Here is a 6,672-nt window from a genome sequence, read left to right as displayed (position 1 = left end):
GAAATTAATAATGAAAAAAGTCTCTTTTCCTAAAAGGACAGTTATATTGTCATGCAATAAAGAGCAGATGTCAAAAAGGATTTCAAAGGCTTAGTAAAAAAAACCTTGGGAAAACTGCACTGCTCTCCCTGACTTCACCAGAGCTGCCCCAGCCCCCCCAGTAAACATGACATACACGTGTTGTCACTTTGCTTTAATTTGGGAGCACAGTCCCTGGGAGCTGAAGCATGTTCTGAGCAGGGAATCTCTTCCCAGCAGCAGGGAATTTCCTGGAGTGCAACTGGCAGCAAAGGGCCAGCTCTTCTGAGAGGGAATGGCAGGCCAGATGTGAAGGGAAACTCATCACAAGGAATAAAGTGTGAGGCACAGCCAAGGACATTGGGCAGCGCCAGACGTGGGCTCAGCCCCAGCTCTGCTCGTCCTCATCCTGCAGGGACACCAGCCAGGACAGTCCCACACAGAACCAAGAGGGGGATCCTCAGCAGATGCGGCACAGCAGCCTTGCTTGGGCTTCAAGGAGTGTCCAGTTTACACTGCTGAGCAGCCAGCTCATTTCTTAAAATGTTTAGAACACAGCACTGAGTTCAAGGGTCATGTGCAATTTTATTAGAGCACAGACTTGCAGCCGACTGTTCATCTGGTGTCTGGCCTAAGTGCTGATAAAGACTTGGCTGAAATTTATATAATCTGCCATTAATAAATGCAATTTATTACAGTCTCAGGCAACGACCACTGCTGGCTCTGTTAATGGTGCACTCAGCACAGGCCAGGAATTTGGTTTGAAGAGACAAGATTTATTTCATTTCTCGTCCCTAAATGCCTGGGATATAGGTCAGGCCCAAGGCAAAGGATGGTGTAAATCTAGAGGCTCAGAATGTCAGAACTTTCAGGCTTTGCTAATATGAGCTCAGTTACTTTAATACAACCCAATAGTGCACTTTGTAATCCCAGCACCACGTCTACAGCAAACTCTGGCTGCAGTAACCACACTGTAGCCCAGTGACAAGCCCTGGACATGACAAGATGTATGGCTGAGCTTCACTCTGCTCACTGGGAGAAGCTCTGAGGTGCAGCAGGACAGAGCACAGCTCACAAACACCTTCTCAGGACTGGAGTCATGAGATCAGACACACACAAAAACTTTCACAGCAGGCAGTCCAGGACCCTGTCTGCTCACCCTTGTCCTTGTGCTTCCCCTTTGCCCAAAGCCCAGCTCAGGGCCAGCCCCAGCCACAGATGGGGTGGAGGGGTCTGTGGCAAGTACCCTGCTGCAAACTCTGCAAGGACAAATATTTGCCAGCTACAAAAAAAATACAAATACAGGAATAACTTTGATTTCAATTCATGTCTGATCAGAACAGAATTAATTCAAGGAAAACAGTTTATTTGGCAAATTCTGGCATATTTAAAACCAGCATAATATAAAGGTGAGGCCCTGGCACAGGTTGCCCAGAGCAGCTGTGGCTGCCCCGGGATCCCTGGAAGTGTCCAAGACGAGGTTGGACAGGGCTTGGGGCACCCTGGGACAGTGGAAGGTGTCCCTGCCCAGGGCAGGGGTAGCACTGGGTGGGCTTCAGGGTCCCTTCCAAACCCAAACTATTCTGAGATTCTGTTATTCTATAATGCACTGCCTGTAATAGATTTTAAATTTACACTTACAATTAATGCATTGTGTGCAAACCTGATCCTTAGGGAAGCTCTTTATATTTAAAAGAACCTATATTTAAATGTACATACACTTTGTAGATCCAGTTCCTCCTTTGAAAAATTCCATGGTCCTATCTGAAAGCCAAGGGACATTTCTTTTCAAGATCTGTGATGAATGAGATCCAGACCTGGGACTGTTTCATAAGGTATCATCGATGCCAAAATCCTCATCCAAATAAAAATTCCAAGAACAATTATGAGCATTACAAATATCAAATACCTAGTTCTGCTTCATTTAAACAAAAGAGAAATTTATAAATGCATGGATAAATCACTCAAAAAGTATATGTCAAAAGATATTAAAAGGCAGACACCTAAAATAATTTCTAAAATATTACTAAATGAGTGCTTTTTGGCTTATCTTTTCAGTGTCTAAACAGTGCCATTTTGATTTAGTGCTAAAGGATCCCAATGCATTTACTCATCTTAACCTGGAATTTCATCATTAGAGTTTAAATCCTCTGGAACCTGACCTCCCCTGGCCCAGCTCCAGCTGTTCCCTGGGTGCTGGCTCTGTCCCAGGCAGCAGAGATTGGAGCTGCCCCTCGGGAGGAGCTGCAGCCTCTGGTGAGGTCTGACCTCAAATCTTCCTTTCTCCAGCTGAGCAAACCAAGTGCCCTCAGCTGTTCCTTGTGTGGCTTCCCGTCGAGACCCTCCACCAGCCAATGCTCAGCTCTGAATTTTGCAGGGTCTCCCAGGGTTGCTCTGCTGCCCTCAAGGCACTGAGCAAGGAGCTCGGGTGTTCACTGTCACCTGGGGCAGGGCAGCACAGCTGCCTTTGGGCACCAGTTCAGCTCAAAGCAGAACCTGAGCATATGGCAGCGCTGTCACAGTGACAGGGCAAAATACAAAAATCCATCTTGTCCAAGATGCAGTTAAAGCAACGCCCATCATCTGGATTTCACACTTGCAGTGATTCATTTCCCCAGTAATAATGAGGCACTGTCCTCCAGTGGTTACAGCTCTGGGCATGGAGTGAGGAGCCCCCCCAGGCACCTCCTGCACAGCCCTTGGCCACTCAGGGCAGGTGTGCTCCAGGAAGCCACCGAGGTGCTTAACATGCCCTAAAATAGGCCGAGAGTGCCCAAATATGTTCAGAAATTTGGATCCCAGTCAGCACATTCTGATGTTCCACTTGCAAGGTCAGGACCTTTTCTTTCTTTAAGAAGCCATGAGGACACAGAGACACCTCCCAGTGTCAATACAGCGTTGCTGTGGGAACAGGACAGGCATGGACAGGTTTTCACCACATGGAGAAGCTGCTGGGAGGCCCAGAATATGGAATATTCTAACTCTGCCCTCCAAGATTCTTTTGAAATAAAAGAACATCAAGCCACTCACTGTGAAGACTGCTGAAATCAGCTCAAATTGAACACATCTAGAATAAGTGGGGTCTAAGGGATCCAGCACATCATAAACTTTGCCTTCAGCTTCTTTGACAGGGATTGAGAGGGAATTTGTTTCCCTGATCATCATAAATACTGAATACACTGATACTCCATGGAACATTAGTGCCCTTTTTAATATAAAACTACTGTATTATCAATGTCTTTGGGCAGGTAAACAAAGGAAGAGCTTTTTGGTTCCACATGCAAATCACACTGTTCTTTCAGCTGAAAATGAGTCATTAAACAATTTATTGGAATATCTCTGAACAACTTAATCAAAAGTGCCAAAGCCAAGAAAGGTCTGGGTGAGACTTCAGCCCTGCTGTCAGCCAGAGCACAGGGCCCTGCAGGTCTTACCTTGGCTAAAGTGAACCTTTCTGTATTTTCCCCAGCAAAGTGACAGTCCATAATGAGACCAGCTGGACACAATTCTCCCAAAGGTTTGCTGTAGTAAACTGAGACACTATTGAGTCCTAGTCAGCATGCTCACCACAACATGACTAGGTCAGGGATTTTTAGGATCTCCTGTCCCGTCCACAATGTTTTGATTTATGCCAAGTGCACTTCTGAAGTACAGCCCATTTCTTCTTCAGCCCAGACTTAAGTGGCTGGATCCTGGATATACTATCCCAGGTTAAGCTGATTAAAAATACTGTAATTAATAGACTAGATAACTACTCAGTGTAACTAAATTAATCTCACCCAAAGCACGTAACACAGAGTAAAACAGGAGCACCAACACAAATGGTGTCTGAAAGCAGAAGGGATGGAAATTGTTTTAATCCGACCTCTCTACCTAGAGAATGTCATCCGGTACATGTAACAAAAACTCTCAGCTCATTGCAAAGTTGGTGGCTTTAAGGATTGTGATACATGGAGACATGTTACCAGGAAACTTGATCAAATGCTAGGGTTGGGAGAAAATTTTTTGGCCTAGCGGGAGTCCTGGAATTTCATAGAGCATTGCATATCTGGAGCTGCATTTCAGCCAAAAGCAACAGGCCAGCCTTCAACATTAAATGGTTCTCCAGAGCACTTACAGCCTCTACAGTGGAGACAGAAAACCTAATCACATTTTAATTGAGCCACATCAGAATTCCAAATGCAACACGCATTCAGGAGACATTTACTCCAATTACAATATAAACCCACTAGGCCCTTCTGCATAAGCAAGGAACTCAGCAAGGATAGAGTGGAGGGTTTAAATGTGACCATGCACACAATGTCAACGCTTCATCTGACACCATTCCCATGGAGAGGCTTGCTGGCATCTCCTTCTCCTCGGGGCACTGCATTTCCCACTCAAAGGTTATGCAATCCCACCAAAGCAGCTGGAATTCCCATTAGCTGCTTGTAAACACTGGTCAAGTTTCCCACTGTTTTTTCACTCTTTGCTTCAGGGAGAGCCTGATGATGGCGAGATTGCCACAGGACCAGAGAGGAGATTTCCTGGAAACAAGCCCAGCCACACAATTACGTTGCATAGTGAAATGGACCAAGGAAGGGCTCATGGAAGGATTTACACAGTAGCTCACCACTTGTTCAACTAAGCACTTGTGGGTTGTTCATTGGAAAGCACTTAATCTGTTGTAAATGCAATAAAACTTTAAACAACTTCATTTTAATACCACATCTCTCACAACATTACTGCACCTGTTCAATAAACCTGCACTCTGTTACGAGGTGATGCTGAGCCAGGACTGCACATTCCTAACAGGATCATCCTTCTGCTTGCTCCTGCTGCAGCTGACAGAAGGACATTTCTGATTCTCAGCACACAGATCACCCCACACAGCTGAGGAATAAGGAACACTTTGGTGGGAGCAGGTTTCAAGCGGGTCACTGGAAATTGAACATCTGCTTCAACACAATGTAACCGAGTTTCCCTAATTCAAAATCAAACTGGACAAACCAGGAGGAAACCTGTCTGAAACCAGTCCTGCTGACTCCTGGCAGTCACTCTCAGCAGGACTCTTCCCTGTGGGCTCCAGTTTGCAGTGCTGCAGATGGTGATCCTGAGCAGAGCCCCAGGACTGCTCCACAAGCTCCAATACCGAGCAGCTCGCTGGCCACAAATTCCCTTGGCATCCCCCTCACACTTTTAACACCCCAAGCAGCACCCAAAGATCTTTTTTACCCCAGGCTTAAGAGATGTAAAGGCAACAGTGATGATTATTGCTTTAGCTGTATTTATTCCAAGTCCTGATTGCACCCAGGGATGATTCTGCACTATTCTTCTCCTATCAAAGGCTCTTCCCAGTTATTTCCATGTTTAGTGCAACACAGAGAGCTCAAGATATATTTCATGGCAACAGAAGAACCAAAATGGCCTTTTCCTGCCAGGTTTCTGTATGACATGAGGTTGGAAAGATGTTTTTATTACATGCTGAACCTCATGCACTTCATGGCCAGGCTGGACAGGGCTTGGAGCACAGTGGGACAGTGGAAGGTGCAGGGAGTGGCACTGGATGAGCTTTGAGGTCCTTCCAACCCAAACCATTCTGGGATTCTGCAATTTCAAACAGTGTCAAACAGCTCAAAAGCAGAAACACTGATGATACTGCCCCTCACTTCTCTGTTGAAGGAAAAGGTGTGGGTGTGTCCAAGACTGAGTCATGCTTACAACTGGTCTGACAGTGCAGCGACCACAAATCCAATTCAGAGTCTGATAATCTTTTTATGAATTTGACAAACACTTCTCTTATTCCAAGCCTGTTTAAAAAAGCCTTTCTAAAGAGGAAAAGTGCAATCCTCCTCTCAGTGCCTAATGGAACCATGCCCTGTAGGCAGCCGTGGCTTTAAGACACCCAACTTTGCCCTCAGCTTCTTTGACAGTGGTTGAGAGGGAATTTGTTTCCCTGATCATCATATGACTAAGTTTAAAGGAAATTTATCATTTGCTTCAAGTAGAGCATTGCTATTTCCTCTATGGAAATGGAAACACTAAATCATACATTTTTCTCACATACCGTATTTTGAAAGGTCCGCATTCTTTCATGTCTCAGCCTCAAACGTTCCCACAGCTAAAGCTGATTATGAAGGTATTCAACTCTTAAAAGCACTCCCACCTCCAGCAACTCAAAAGACACCCCAATTCCACTTGCAGCCTTGTTCAGCCAATATAAATAATTCAGGTTGCTCACTGGAGATTTATTATCTTAATATGCTCATTTCACTGCCGGCCTTGGCAGACATCTCCAGGTTTAGAGTGAAAGATCACAAAACTTGACAAACCTTAAATCCCAGCGTTGCAGAATTCTATTAGGTAACAGATGGAAAAGATAATTAGCTGACAACTCAACCATCACATGCTTCATTAGGAGCCTCATTCCTCTCCAACACATTCTCTCCCAGATTTATCTTCAGGACAATAAAGGCTATTGTTTGACTTGAACTGGCAAAAAACAAGGCAAGCTCATGATACTGAAGGAGGAACAAGCCTGTGTTCCTCTCTAAATTCAGTGCTGTGCTTAGGGATTTCCAGCTGTAAACTGGCCTGGGAATGCTGGGTTCAGGATATTTAGTGGCAAAAAGCTCAAGAAGTTTCCTCACCAGCGTCTCTCTGCAAGGAAGAGTT

Source organism: Passer domesticus, chromosome 9, assembly GCF_036417665.1.
Source record: "Passer domesticus isolate bPasDom1 chromosome 9, bPasDom1.hap1, whole genome shotgun sequence".
Lineage (NCBI taxonomy): Eukaryota > Metazoa > Chordata > Aves > Passeriformes > Passeridae > Passer > Passer domesticus.
Note: the sequence above shows the minus strand (reverse complement) of the source record.